The 15,780-nt window shown below is 48.5% G+C and overlaps 1 protein-coding gene across 1 annotated transcript in view; it reads right to left on the bottom strand.

Moving 5' to 3' along the window:
• The window catches only part of THOC3 (THO complex subunit 3), a 122,505-nt gene that overhangs the window by 34,657 nt on the left and 72,068 nt on the right, over positions 1–15,780 (bottom strand). The window lies entirely within an intron of this gene.

Raw genomic sequence — 15,780 nt, forward strand, 5'->3', positions numbered from 1 at the left:
CCTTAAGCTGGGCCTCACTTTTTCTCTACTTGTCTAGGCACCTCCCATTCCCCACATACTAGTCTCCCAGCTTCTGCCTCTTCCCTCTGTCCATCCTCTCCCCATCACCCCACCTCGCCCGGAAGACTCATCAAAACACAAACTTAACCATGTCACCCTCCTGCCCAGCACCCTTCAGTGGTCAGGACAACAGCAAAATCGTCAAAATGGCCCTGTAAGATATGACCCCAACCTACTAGGTTAGACCCACACCCAACTCTGAGCCAAGCACACATGGTATGCACATGCTGAGTCTTTCCCCTCTACCTGGAATGAATGGTACCCTTCCCCTCCCTGGTGTACTCCTGAAATTCTCAAGATCCAGCAAGATGTCACCTCCTGTGTGACGCCCACCCTGACACAGCCCCCCATCCCCCTTCCCACAGCGGGGTTTGTTGCTGTGCTTACAACACACAGAGCATCACAACTATGTTCTCAGGCAGCCCTGGGTTTGCCAGAGGGTTGTCACCCAGCAGAGTGATCTTGAACAAGCCACTTAACCCCTCTGAGTGTGTGCTTGCAAGTAAAATGGGATAATAATTGTTTTGACCTCCACAGTTGTGAGGAAGAAATGCGGTCACACATGCACACTCTTAGCACTGCGTGCCAACCATTCACTGAATGGCACCTTATAAATCTACTACAATTTATGCCGCTGCAGTGTCTGTCTCTAACTTGGGAGCTCTTCTAGGTGTCATGCTGGCTGGTGCCCCAATGCCTCCCAGCACCCACTGCAGAGTCTAGCCTGTAGTGGGTCCTTAGGAACCCCAGTGCTGACTCAGGATCCAAGCGACCAATCTCCCTCTCCTCTGCTTGGTGACCACAGTCACTTTTCCTCTAGCTCTCTGCACCTACTGGACAATAGGGGGAGGGGAGGCAGAACCTGACCCCTTTCTCTCCTATGCCCTAACATCACTCATCCTACCTTTCTCCCAGATCCCCCCATAAGTCTGGGCTAGTGCACTAAGGATAACAGGTCTCCTCGCCTCTCAGAGTCAGGGGAGCTCAGTGTGCACTGGGAGGCTGTGTTAGTTATCTACTGCTGCATAACAAATTACCACACACTTGGAGGCTTAAAGCAACATGTATTTATTATCTCACAGTTTCTCACAGGAGGCCAGGGTTCTCTGCTTCAGGGTCTCTCACCAAGCTGCAGTCAAGTGCAGGCCAGGGCTGGGGTCTCAACTGATGTCAAGGGCCACTTTCAAGGTCACGTGATTGTTGCCAAGATTTAGTTCCTGTTGGATTGAGGGCCTCAGTCCCTGGCTGGCTGTTGGCCAGAGGCTGTCCTTCATTTCTTACTATGTGGGCCCCTTCATTAGGGCAGCTCACAACATGGCAGCTTTCTTCATCCAAGTGTGCAAGCCAAGAAGGCAACAGAGAAGGCTGATAAGATGGAAGCCTCAATGTTATGTAACCTGATTGGGCAACTACATCCCATCACTTTTACCATATTCTATTGGTTAGAAGTCATAGGTCCTGCCCACACCCATAGGGAGAGAGTTACACAAGGATGTAACAGGACAGGGATCACTGGGGGGGCATCTTAGGGTCTGCCCCCATGGAGCCTGATGCAACTCCCCCCCCTTCCCTACAAAGAAGCAGGAGTTGAGCAGGACCTCAGAGGAGCCAGAACCAAACCTCATCTACCACAGGGTCCCAAGTGGAGGAGGAAATGTGTCAGAGCAGAATAAGGGCCAACAGTTGGTTCCCCTCAGGCCTCTGCAAGACTGAGACCATTCCCAGAGTCAGTGGCTAGGCTCTGAGGGCCTTCCAAGGATGAAGATTGGAGAGAAATGGAACACAAGGTCTTTGGGCTTCCCTCGAAGTCCATCTGTGTGCTCTATCAGCACACAAGACACTGTCCTTTCAAGACCCAGGTCCCTCCTCAGTAAACAACTCAGCCCCAGACACTCAGATGCTTCTCCTCTGCCCACTTTGCCCCTCCTTGACACTCAGTGGCACCCCACAGAATCCTGTGCCCCAGTCGGGAAATGACAGCATCCTCTCACTGTTAGTCCCAAAGGTCTTCCCCTCATAGTCTTAACCCTTTCTTAAATAGCACTTACTGAGCTCCTACCACTTGCTAAGCACCAAGAACACCAATCACACACTAGACACCGAGAACACCAATCACACAGCCCTTTCTACCAGGAATCTACCTGCTAAAGGAGGAGACAGGCAGATAAATAGGCCAATTAGCCACCATAACATGTGCAGTGATAAAAGCAAACTCAGGATGCTTGGGGAAGGCTCCCGGGAGGAGGCAATATCTCAGATGAGTCTTAAATGAGAAGTCAACCTGGTAGAGAAGGAGGGCACTCCAGGCGGAAGGGCTGGCATGAGCAAAAGCAGGGAGGAGACAAAAGTAGTCTGAGCATGGGTGGTGGGTGTCAAGGAGGGAGAAGCAGGGGACATCTGCAGGAGCTTGTTAAATTCTTGATGAAAAGCTGAAAGCTTGGGGACATCAACCAGGGTGCCAGGAGATGGAGCTTGGGCTCTCCCTGCAGACCATGGGGAGCCACTGAAGGGTCTTGAGCAGAGGTGTGATACGATCAGGTGGGCAGACTGAGAAAGATCATTAGGGCTGGGAGGAGAATGAACTGGGCTCCAAGAAGGAGCTAGTACAATGTCAAGGCTGGAGATGGTAAGGCCCGACCTTAGGCAATGGCAAAGGGCCTGAGAGAAACAGATAAACTGGGGGTACTACATAGGAGGGCAAATTGGCAGGACTTAAGGATTGAATGTGTAGGGCATGGAACAGGAAAGGGTTGAGGCCAAAGCCTGTGTCTCCATCTTGGGTGGCTCCATTCTTCAAGATCTGAAAAATTTGCGGAGACAGGTTTGGGGGAAGATAAATGAGTTTAGTTTGGGGCTTCTGTGTTTGAGGCACCTGGGGAGAGTCTAGTGGCCATTCTGCTGTCCATGCTGGAGAAGGACAAGAAAAGCACAAACTGCACTGTGCATGGGCTGGCCTCCAAATGGAGCAATGTCTTTACAACTTCATTTACCACAGGGATCAAAGCATAGGACATCACGAATCCATCCTTCCATGCAACCCAGGAGTCCCTCTTGTGCCATCTTTGGTGGAGGGCACTCTCTGCTTGCATTCCCCACAGTGTGGGGGAGCTCATTACAGACAGATGCCTTCTTTCTCCTAAACCAAAAGTTGCCAGGAGGCAGGGGGTTAATGAAGCTTCCTCCAGCATCCCTTTAATTGACTGCAAAAGTCTGCTTCCAGACCACTCACTTAGCACTTGTAATTAATTGGGATTTCTTGCCTGATCTAAGAGATGATTCAGTATCCCTCCCCACCCCCCAACGTTTTCTCAGCTGGGATCCTCCAGCTGGAGCCATCTCTACACAATGGCCTCTCCACAGGTACTGACCTAGGTTTGAATGCGTGTTCCTTCCTTCCTTCATCTCTGTGTGAGCTGGGGCAGGAACAGGGCTAGCACAAGGTAAGGGTCAGTGGGTGAGCAAGAGCTGCTAGTGCTACCATCTCCTTGGATTCCAGACCCAGGCATGCACCCCGTCCATCCTGGGGCAGGCCCATCGGTCTCATCAACTCCCTGTTGGTACTACAGTGACAGGCAATGACATGACCCTGTCTATACAAGGGCTAGGATAGCCCATTGTAAAGTACATAAGTGGGGAGGGGAGAATAGGAAGATCAAGGAAGCCTCCCACTTACTAGGCCTTTGCTCCATGCCATAATAGGGTTGTTGCTCTAAAGGCACCACCTTTGCTCATCCTGACAGGGATCTGTGAGGTCAGAATTATGCCCATGTTACATATTACAACACTGGGGCTCAGAAGTAGAGACGTATAATGGAAATGAGCATAGGCTTTGGTTTGCAGACAAACCTGGCTTGGAATATTGATTCTTTCTGTCCGGTCTGGGGCATGTGACTCTCTGGACCTTGGTCTCCTTATCTATTTAAAATAAATGAGTATATAATGTATGTTATCTATACTGGAATTAAAATAAAAAACAAAATAATAGAATACAATAATAACTAACCCCACCACCACCACCAATTAAGGGAACTAAATTAAATAATGTCTGTGGATCCCCTAACACAGTGCCTGGTGCATAACAGTTACTTAAACAATGACAGCCATTACTACAAAATGCTACTCTTACTATGGCAAGACTGATGAAGACAAGAAAAAAGGATAGGAAAGGAGGGATAAAAAGTAAAAAGGGATAAGGAGAAGAATTAATTTCAATAAAAATCCTCAGGTCATCCAAATAGTAAACTGGGAACCTGGATTTAAAACCAACTCTCATGTCTTTTTACTGTAATACATACAAAATAAACTGAGAGGCAGGAGTCACGAGTGAGAAAGGGGACAGGAGGGAATAAACTGCCTATTCCAGGAAGCTCTCATCAGCTCAAAAGAGACTTAGCAATATGCATGAGTTATCTGTTGTTGCATAACAAATTATCCCAAAACTTAGTAGCGTGAAACAAACATTTCTTTTTCTCTCACAGTTTCTGAGAGTCAAAAATTCTGTTGTAGCTTCATGGCTATTTATGGATTGGGGTCTCTCATAAAGTTGCAATTAAGATGTCAGCTGGGGGGCACCTGGGTGGTTCAGTTGGTTAAGCATCCAACTTTGGCTCAGGTCATGATCTCACAGTTCATGAGTTCGAGCCCTGCATCTGACTCTCTGCTATCAGCACAGAGCCTGCTTTGGGTCTTCTGTCCCCACCTCTCTCTGCCCCTCCCCTGCTCTCTCCCTCTCTCTTTCTCTCTCTCTCAAAAATGAATAAACATAAAAAAAAAAAGATGTCAGCTGGGGCTGAGGTCTCATCTGAAGTCTTAACTAGGGCTTGAGGATCCACCTCCACGACGCCTCCATCACATTGCTGCCAAACTGGCACTGGCTTTCTGGCAGAAGTCTCCCTCTCCAAAGGGCTTCTGAAGTGTCCTCATGATAGGGAAGCTAGTCTCTCCCAGAGTGAGTAATCCAAGAGAGCAAGGTGGAAGATGCAATGTCTTTCATGACCTAGCCTCGAAAGTCACACCATCGCTTCTCCAGTATTCTGTTGGTCACACAGACCAGCTCTGATTCAATGTAGGAGGATACTACACAGGGCATGAACAGCAGGAGGGACGATCACTGGGGGCTGCAGGCCATCTTGGAGGCTGCCTACCTCACAACGCATACCTCATCCCACCTTCTGCCCCTAGTCAGCAACTACTCTTTCATTCATCCATCCACTCAGCAAACATGTCCTCATTCCTTTCTTCCTCCAGCAAACTCCCCAAGGCCAAACACTGGGATAGGAGCTGCCTTTTAAACCTGAATCTGATATGGTCATGAGAGCTCAGAGTCCAGACATGTACACGAACACACAACAGAGCATCATGAGAAAACATTTGGGTTTTTCCCAAGCAGACCTGGTTATAAGCCTGACTTGTTATGTGGAAGCCATTTGATCTTGAACACATTATTTTACCTCTCAGGGACTCCATACTAAAGGATAATAATACTTGCATTGCCCAATTATGGCAACAAATGTATTAAAGTGCCCGGCACATACAAGTTCTTAATAAATGATGACTAATACTATTAATATTGCTGTCCGAAATAAATGGAGATTGCACTCCCAAAGTGGACAGCAGCCCCATCTAGGCTTCCCATGTCCCCCAGGAGAAGGCTGGGTTCTTGGACCCCAAGGCTGGTCCCAGCTCCTGCCTGCCACCTCCTCTCAAAGGCCTAGCTGAGTCCTGCCATGGCTCTGACAGCCAGAGGGCTCCCTGGCTGCCAGCCCTAATCAGCAGCTCCAGCAGAGTCCTCAAATTGATTTGCCATCGTTTAGCTGGGAAGCGAGAGCTCTTCTTGACTCGCGGCCAAAATCCATTTTGAGAGCAAAGTAATCACCTCCGTGGCGGGTGTCCGGAGAATGTGATAGAGATCTAGGACAAAAAGTCTCCATCCTACCACCCAGAACCACTGTGTGTGTGTCCTCATGAGGCGGCACATACTCCCCACCCCACACTTCACGTGGTCTAATGCAGTGAGCACCTCTCAAACTTTGCAGCAAGTGGGACTATCTGGCGGTTTTTTAAAAATACCAGTGCCTAGTTTGGTCCCCCAGATATTCTGACTCAACTAGTAAGGGCTGTACCCTGGGCATTGGCGTTCTTATAAGATCTCCAGGTGGTTCAAATGAATGGCAAGTTTGGGGAACTGGTAATCTAATGCACACAGCATTGGCCTCACCTGCATGCACATACCTCTGCATTATTCAGACAACTATTTATTGAGCACCTACGATGTGCCAGGCACTGTTCTAGGAGCTAGAGAACAAAGTGGTTGTCCTCAGGGAATTGACATTCTAGTAAAAGGAAGCAGACAAAAAACAAAAGAATAAGTAAAATATATATGTTAGGTGAGAATAATTGAGAAGTCACATGTGGCCAGTCACTTTTGTGTGACACCTGGCTCCCCCATATACCAGTTGACAGCATCTGCCCTGTCTCCTGCTGACCAGCTTCTGATCCCCAGCCTGGACCCAGACTGAGTCTTTACCACAGCCACACAGTGATGCCAACTCACACAATAACCCCAACCGTGGCCACGCGCTAAGCTCGATACAAGCAGAGTGAGGTTTGACCCTGGCAACAGACAAGCCCTAAGTCTTGATAGCCACTGGCCATTTGCTCAGGCCCCCAACTGTCCCATGAACCCAGCACTTCATGTGCTCTAGCCCACCTCCCTGGCCCTGCCACAGATCCCAAACTTGGCTCCACTCTGAGCAGCTTCCCCTACTACTTCTCCGACTACCAGGTTTTCTAAGGATCTTTACCACTAGTATCTAGACTCACAAGAAAACAGATGGGCTAAACAGATGGGAAAGGCCTCTGAGTGGTAAGGGCCCTTAGAGGGCATCCCACCTCACCCCCTCATTCTACAGTCAGGCCCAGAGAGGTTAATAAGTAACTCGCTCAAAGTCACACAGCAGCAAGTTAGCAGAGGAACCAGAATCAGGACCCAGGTCTCCTCTTAATCCTGTCTCCCTAAGAGAATACAGCATCACCCATCCGGGAAAACAGCCATCAGAATTTCCTTTAGGAACCCACTCTTCCTCTGTTATCTACCCATGATTTGAGTGAAATCCAACCCCCTGGCCCCATGATTGGTTGGGAGCTAGACTCAAGACCCAGGCAAGGCAAGGCAAAGCAAGTCAAGGTAAGGCAGGGCAGGGAGACCTGCTGAGAGGTGGCAGTTGCTCTGGCTCACTTAAACCTGGAGGCTGGGGGTAGCAGTGACTGCTGCTATGTTGCCATCTCATGTGGACTGAGAATAAAGCCAAGCTGGGGTTGAAAGGAGATTTGGGAGGTGGAGGGAAGTGGAGTTGTGGGACATCCTCTGACCCCCAACCCAGCTGTACTTGGAGGAATTCTTACCTGTGTGTGATGTTTTAGTCCCATGTGTCAGTAAATCCCCCTGGTCCTTAAAGCCAGTTTTGGCTGGGTTTCTACCACTTGCAGGTTTGACCATGACAGGCGGAAATCCCTTTCTGGCTCTCCCAAAACTCTCTTAACCTGCATCAAATCATCCTGCTATCTGACCCTGACTGTCCTTTTGCCCCTGGTGTCCCCCATTCTTAGAGTCTCACAGAGGGGTACCTCTCCCCACATGGCAGTGGCTTCTCAAGCTTCTTCCTTATTGTGATGGGCAGGACAGTGGCCACCCAGAGATGTCCATGTCCTAATCCCTCGAACCTGTGAATATCTTGTTAATTTACACGGCAAAGAGGAATTAAGGCTGCAAATGAAATTAAGGTTGCTAATAAGCTGACCTTAAAACAGGGAGATTATACTGGATTTTCCAGTTGGGCTCAATGTAATCACCAGGGTCCTTAAAAGTGAAAGAGGGAGGCAGAAAAGAGAGATGGTACCATGAGAAGGACCCAGCCCAACATTGGTGGCTTTGAAATGGAGAAAGTGCCCACAAGCCAAGGTAAGTGGAAAAGGCCCCAGAAACTGGAAAAGACAAGGAAATAGATTCTCCCTTAGAGCCTCCAGAAGAAACCCAGACGTATCCACCCTTTGATTTTGGCACAGTGAGACCAGGCCCCATCAGATTTCTGATCTCTAGAATTGTAGACTAAATTTGCATTGCTACTAAGCTTGTAGTAATTTGTTACAGCAGGGATAGGAAACTAATACATACATCAAAAGACCCTGATGTTGACATTTGAGAGATTGGTAGACATTTCATTTCTTCTGCAGCCCTGCTTAAGCATGTACCACAGGCCTGACTCAGGTGGATGCTAGAGAGCATGACCAGCAAGATACCCAACCCTGGCTCTCCAAGCTCCCACAGCTAGCAGAGGGCAGAAGACAGATCTGCAGTCAACTGTAACTGAGAGTACTAAGCGCCATGATGTAGAAGCATGTGGGATGTTATAAGAGCCCACAACAGAGACACCTAGACCTGCTGAAGGCGGGGAGTGGGCACATGTTCAGGGAGCATTTCCTGGAGGAGTCAAAAGCTGAGTGTACTTACAACCAAAAGTGGGGAGAGACATTCCTTGGAGAGAGAACAGCATGAGCAAAGACTCAGAGTGGAGGGAACATGGCACACTGTGGGAACTGGAACATGCAAAGTGTTGGAGGAGGTGTGGAAGCAGAGGCTGCAGTAGGGACCAGGCCACATGGAGCTCAGAATGCTAAGACAAGGAGTACAGATTTCATCTGGGGGTGCTGGGGGAGCCACTGAGAATTTTAAAACAGGAGAGAGCTATGGACAGGCAGCATGGATGGTCAACCAGGGGCTCAGAGATCAACGTGGAGACTCCAGGAAAGAAGGAAAGGTGAGTGAACCAGAGCACAGCCATGAAGAAGGTAGTTAAAAGAGTTGGTGGAAAGCTAGTAAAGGTTTGGCTTCCCTGTGGTAGGTCAGGGGAAGAAGAGAGTTGGGAGCGACTCTGTGTGCCCTGGGCTGGGCTAGTGGGCAGACAGTGGAGCCCTTCTCCAAGATGGGATGCCACAGAGGCAGAGCAGGGTAGGCGGATGAGAAGTGGTAGAGTCTATGGAGCCCAGGAGCACCCCTGGGAGATGCCCAGGAGGCAGCTGCTCAGCAAAGAGTCTGAGCTGCAAGTAGGGTTTAAGTCATCACTGATAACTTTCAAGGCCAAGGGGCTGGTGGGAGAGGAGAAGAGAAGAAGTCTGAGGGAAACTTAACAGATTTCTTTCTACTGGAGAAAAGGGAAAATGATAAGGGAGATGGGTCTACAGTATGGGAGCAACAGTACGTAGCCTCAAGACTACAAGTAGGACTGGTGGGATTCTCAGACACAGGACAGAGGGTAAGGGTCCAATAGACACCACAGCCTTGGCGCAACCACCATAGTAGCCAAGAAGCCTCAGTGGGGGAGTGCACCGTCAAGGTGCCCTAGGGACCAGCACTGGCATCAGTTCAGCTCCTTTCCTGCATCCAAGGATGCTCATGACACTGTGCCTGCTGTCAAGGAGGGGCTTGCACCATGGTGACAGGTTTAGGCCCTGGAGAACCTCCGCCCTCCCCTCATATGATGAAAAGAAGGGATCCCCTGGTCCAGAAGAGGCAGAACCAACCCCAGCCCACACCCACAACTCCCATGTTGTTTTCTTCCCTCATCTGCCAAGCTCACCATCCTAGGGAGTGCCTAATAACTGGCTGCCAAGTTCCCTGGGGACAGACTAATGAAGCTGCCTCCCTGTCTCCCACCTCCTCTGAGTCCTTGGGCTCTACCCCTCCCCGCCTACTCCCACCCCTCTTGTCCCTCTCTGAAACCTCCCATCCTCCCCACTGAAGCACTCAGGCCTAGGGGCCTCATCTGGGCCCCAAATTGCCAGGCTTCAGATAAAAAACGAAGCTCTGGACTCTGGGAGAGGCCACAAGGGAACTGTCTGGGGCAGGAGACCCTGGGACCAGAAAGTGAAGCCCCATCCTGTGCCTCATCTTTGAGCATCCTCAGAACATCTGCTGAGTAACTGTGGGAGACACGCAGCTCAGCTTACCTGCCACGTTTTGGGGGCGGGGGGGGGGGGGGTTGGGTTGCAACTGGGTCTCTGGTCCCCAGCATCAAAGGAGGCCCAGCTCAGAAGAACCAGGGCTTGGACATCAAATGGGCAGCATTCCCTCTTAGTATGTGATCTTGGGAGAAGTTTCCTAACATCCTCGAGTCTTGGTTCATTTGTTCTGTAAAATGGGGACAATGATACTCCCTCAGAGCAGGGAGGATGAAAGGAGGTCATATATGTAAAGCACTTGACACAGGGCCTATACCACAGAATGTTTGCAATAAATTATATACCAGAATGTTTCAAATTGCCCTCCTTGGCAAGGTGAGATGTCCAGTCAGGATGTGGTGGTTACCCTGGAAACAGAGGTTTCTCTGCACAATGCATCAGTGGATGCTGTGGGGACTGGACTCCCTATATGGTTTCCCCTGGGCTGGTTCTGTCCCTCCAGGTGTTGGTACTAATTTGTAAAACTCGTTTCCTCCTCTTGCTTAACCACGGCGAATCTCTGGAAGGCCTGGTCGGGTGGAGCCTATGGCCAGCCCACGAATCATGGAAGCTCAGATGCTTCCATCATAACTCTTTGCTCCAAACTGCAATCAGGACAGCGTGAGGAGGGTATAGGACACTGCCCACCCCATCCACAGAGTTGACCATAACCAAACCGGTTCACTGGCATAGCTCCTCCACTGTTAGGAACTATTGTACTGCCATGCATGCTGCTGCCTAGGGCCAAATGCTTTTCACTAAAAGCATTCCAGGAAATGCTTTTCCAGGAAAGTGGTCCTGACCCCCGGCTCAGGTGTCCCAGGCTTCCCTCAGCCCCAGGTCATAAGAGACGAATGGATGGGCCTGTCTGGGGCTCTATGAAGAACATCCACTGGGTTTGCCAGCCAGCCATCTCCCCCTTTACTGGGTGCAAGACCCCAATATCACTTTAGGGGACCACCCTTCCTCCACTCCAGACCCTTGTAGTTCTGGCTCCTCTGGTCACGTGAGAGGCCTGATCTGTGAGAGGACTACATTCCCCTAGCCACTTGATTGGTTCAGTGATGGTCATGCGACCCAGGTGTGACCAATGAGAGGGCCACATCTTTTAGCCACTTGATTGGTTCTGTGATGGTCACGACGTGACCTACGACAGGTCACTTCGGCCTTAGTGAGAAGACCACATTCTCCTAACCATTGGCCGATTGATAGCCTTGTCACCCAAGGATGACCAGTGAGAACCCTGCCTGGGACTTTAACTGCAACCACCAGGAGGGGCGCCTGGGTCGGTTAAGCGTCTGACTTCAGCTCAGGTCATGATCTCACACTCCATCAGTTCGAGCCCCCCATCGGGCTCTGTGCTGACAGCTCAGAGCCTGGAGCCTGCTTCCGATTCTGTGTCTCCCTCTCTCTCTTCCCCTCCCCTGCTCATGCTCTGTCTCTCTCTGTCTCAAAAATAAATAAAAACATTAACTGCAACCACTAGGAAAGGGGCTCCCTCTCTCCTCTGCAGTAGCTCTGCTGGCCCAGTGGAGCTGCCAGCAGCCATCTTGCCACTTCCTGGGGGAAACTTGCTTGGGAGCAGAGCTTACATAGAAAGCAGAGCTCAGAGAAGGTACCCCGGTTTGTGCCCTTGAGCACCAGGTGATTTTTCTTCCTTCAGAGGGCAAGGCTGCCTCACATGCCACAGCAACCCAATTTATCAGCCCTGAGCTACAACACAAATAGGTCTCGAGAATGACAGTACACATGTTCTAACTTGAGCATTAACCACCGGGGTTAGAGTCAGACAGAACTGGGTATGGAGCTCTGCATTCCTGCATGCTTGACTTTAGGCAGGCCACATCTTCTGTATGAGATTCAGTTGCATCCTCCTTGAAACTGAGTTAACACCGGAAGGCAAGCTAGAAGACCCCATACTATTTCCTGTGTTAGAACGTACTATTTCCACTTTCTACCTTGTGAACTCCTATTTAGCCTTCAAAACCCCACTCACCGCCACCTCCAAGCAGTCTTATTCCTTCCACTATGCCTCCACAGAGATAATACATACTAGTGTTTACTATATGACAGGAACTGTTGTTGCATTTATCCTGCACAATAATCCTAAAAATAGGGACTAAAATATCCCTGTTTTGCAAATGAGGCATCAGAAATTCAAAGAGTTTAATTAATTTACCCAAGATCATACTCTCTGCTCTGGTCTTCCAACTATCCATTTGCTTCATTTTGCTCTCCTGCTGCCAGTGAGTCTCTGAACCCCTGGACCTTGTTTATCCCTGCAACCCTATCCACTTACCAGAGAGCTTTTAAGCCAGACCAAAGCATCCATGCACATGCATCCACTCACAAGTACTACCTCCTATCCATCTCACCTCCCTTGCCCCAACGTGCTTGCCCCCCTCCCCAACCCTAGGCCTTGGCATCTGCTGAGTGTCTCCAGGATAGATGAGGAAGACTACAGTCTGATGTCCCCAGGGGCCCAGTGGGTATGCAAGGAAGAAAGCTGGTATAGGGAGACTTCAGTTAATGGGGAACCTGTTCCTCCCTGGAGGGCCAGCATCTCTCTGCAGATTTGGAAATATCTGCTAGACACATCATTAAGTGATCAAAACAAAGGCAGAACCTATTTTAAATGAGAGAGTTGAGGTGTATCTATTCATATTTGTTTGTGTCTGCATTTTTTTTTAAATGGAAGGAAGCATGAGAATGTAATGTAATGCAGGGCTTTATTTGTGGTGAGGGGCTGAGAACAGAGTGGATGATGACAGGTGTGGGAGTCAGACTTTTCATTCTATACTGTCTTGTATTGTTTTGATTTCTGAACCCTAAGAATGTATGATCTATTTAAAACAAATAACAAAAGTAAAGCAAACAACAAAAGGGGAAAGTCCTACTCATCTCCGGCTGACTGTTGCCACGCAAAGGTGCCAGCCCTGGGTTGAGGAAGTATGCAATTATTCAGAAGAAACCAGGATACGGGAGTTTAATATGAAATAGCCCCATTTTTAAGTGTCGGTAATTACTGTATGTCCTCATTACTCGGCAGCACATTTTTTCATATATAAACATCATTAAAATTTGGGGGTTCATCTTAAAATTGTTGGCATGTCTCTCAATGATACATAAAATGGAAGCATACTTTGCAATAAGTCTCATAGCAGAGCTGATGAAATATTACAGTAATGGTAATATAAATAAATCTTTTTAAATGGTTGTCGGCCAAAGAGAACATAGTTGAAGGCCAGAGAGGCTCAGGGGCTGCTGGGCCTGGTCCCCCTCAGCCATCCAGCTCCCTGCTGCTATGTCCCATGGCATACAATGTGGCTGAGTCCTCAGTTACCCTGAGTCCTCACTGGGGAGGGGCTTTCAGTCTCTATCACCAGGGTCCCACACTGGGCTGGCAAAAGTAGACACTAATAAATGTATATTGACTGGCAGAGTGAATGATCTAGAAGACAAACTGGAGTTGAAAGTTGCCTCTCAATCCACCTGGACTTGGCCTCAGTCCCTGGACCCAGTAGATGCACCTCACAATCATGGCTAGTGGGCCATGCGGCAAGTTTCCAGGCAGCCACGTGTAGACGTGTGAGACATATTCTTGAACATAGCACATGGCCCCACATAGGCAAGATCAGTCTGACGCCCTTCTATTCTCTAGATGGAATAAAAGAAGCCTTCAAGGTGGAGAGGGTGTGGATGTGTTTTTTACCATCATCTGTTGACTTTTATTTGCTCACGGCATCTCAGTTTTCCTTTGGGACACTGCCTAACCCCAGCTTCCCATCAAGAAGGGCTGACCTCATCCTCCCCGCTCTTGAGAGGCCCCATGACCCAGGCCTGGCCAATAAGTAGGATTTATCCTAGAACTAGTCATCACTGGGAGGTTTTGGCCCCCTCGTTCTGCCAGTGTTCCAGAGCTGGCAGGATGTGGGCCTGGAGATGTTAGGGACCATCTTTTCTTCTCTCTCTCTCTCTCTTTTTTTTTGTTTCAAATTTTTATTTAAATGCTAGTTAGTTACCATATAGTGTAATATTGGTTTCAGGAGTAGAATTTAGTGATTCATCACTCACATACAACACCCAGTGCTCATCGCAACAAGTGCCCTCCTTAGTACCCATCATCCATCCACCACCCACCTGCCTCCACCAACCCTCAGTTTGTTCTCTATAGTTAAGAATCTCTTATGGTGTGTTTCCCTCTCTCTTTCTTTTTTTTCCTCCCCATATGTTCATCCATTTTGTATCTTAAGTTCCACATATGAGTGAAATCATATGGTATTTGTCTTTCTCTGACTGACTTGTTTCACTTAGCATAATATACTCTAGCTCCATCCACATGATTGCAAATGGCAAGAGTTCATTCTTTTTGATGGCTGAGTAATATTCAGATATAGATATATATAGACATAGATATAGATACAGATGATATAGATATAGATACATATATAGATACAGATATATAGACAGGTATAGGTATAGGTATAGGTATAGGTATAGGTATAGGTATAGGTATAGGTATAGGTATAGATACAGATAGATATAATGCCCCCCCCCACCCCCCGTTGAGGGCCATTGTTAGCCTTCAAGGGCAGACTGCCTGAGAGTGAAGCCAACTCAGAGGAATTGGGGACTTAGAGATGGAAAGACAGGTGTGTGTGTGTGTGTGTGTGTGTGTGTGTGTGTATAAAGAGAGATTGAGACCCATCCTGATGAAATTCTTTGAGCTCCTGTATCCATCCATTCCTGAAGTCACTTCCATGTTCCCAATTATGTGAACAAGTAAACTCCTTTCATGACTTGAATTATTTTGAGTTGAAGTTTTATCCTCAAATAACTACCTATAAAGTATGCAATAGCTACCATTTATGGAGTCTTTATCAATTAGCCTAGCAATAGCTAGGACTTTTTATATCCGTGTCTTACAGATAAGTGAACTCACAGGTGTTGGGGTAGATGCTCCGATAGGAATAAAGACCCTATTACCCCAGCTGCCATCAGACAGTCCTCAGCTATCAGTACCATCAGAGACTGCTTCAGCAGAAGAAGACCTCGTCACCCAAGGTCACCAGCCTGTTCCCAGGACTGCCAGGGCCTTTTGCCCCAACTCAGAACAGCTCTAAAAGATCACACCACCTTCAGGACTCACTGCAGGGCCAGCTGAGGCTTCAAACAGTACTATGGGGCAACTTGACTTCTCTCTCTGTTCGATCCTGTTTCTGTCTCTTCCCCTCCACAGGTGTTGATCCTAAGAATAATTCTTAATAAATACCCCACATGCTGAATTCTGTCACAGAGTCTGCTTTCTGAGAACCCAACCTGTTACATACAGTTGGTACCAAAAGTGGGTCAGGAAAGCAGACACCAGGATGGGAGTTTGGAGCAGAATCACCTGCCACCCAGCTGGTTGAGTGATGAACTAGGATGGCAGACTGGTGACAGGGAATCCGTTAATTAGAGTGATGCATATAAGAAATATGGAAGAAACAGTAACTACAAGGACAACCGAACTGGGTAGCTGTTGTTAAACCTCACTGATCCTGAAAACAATAACACAGAGCTGAGTATGATTAGTCAGCAATTAAAAGCTAAATGTGAAAGCCAGAGGGCCTTCTGTTGCTGTTTAGAGAGGTGGTCATCTTCCACCACAGAAGGACAGAAAATGTGAAAACTTGCCCTAGGCTCAACTCCAGCCAAGACACGTCTGCTCTGCCAAGGTCAAAG

This window comes from Puma concolor, chromosome A1 (assembly GCF_028749965.1).
Source record: "Puma concolor isolate L17-30 chromosome A1, mPumCon1.1.hap2, whole genome shotgun sequence".
In the NCBI taxonomy this organism is placed as follows: Eukaryota; Metazoa; Chordata; class Mammalia; order Carnivora; family Felidae; genus Puma; species Puma concolor.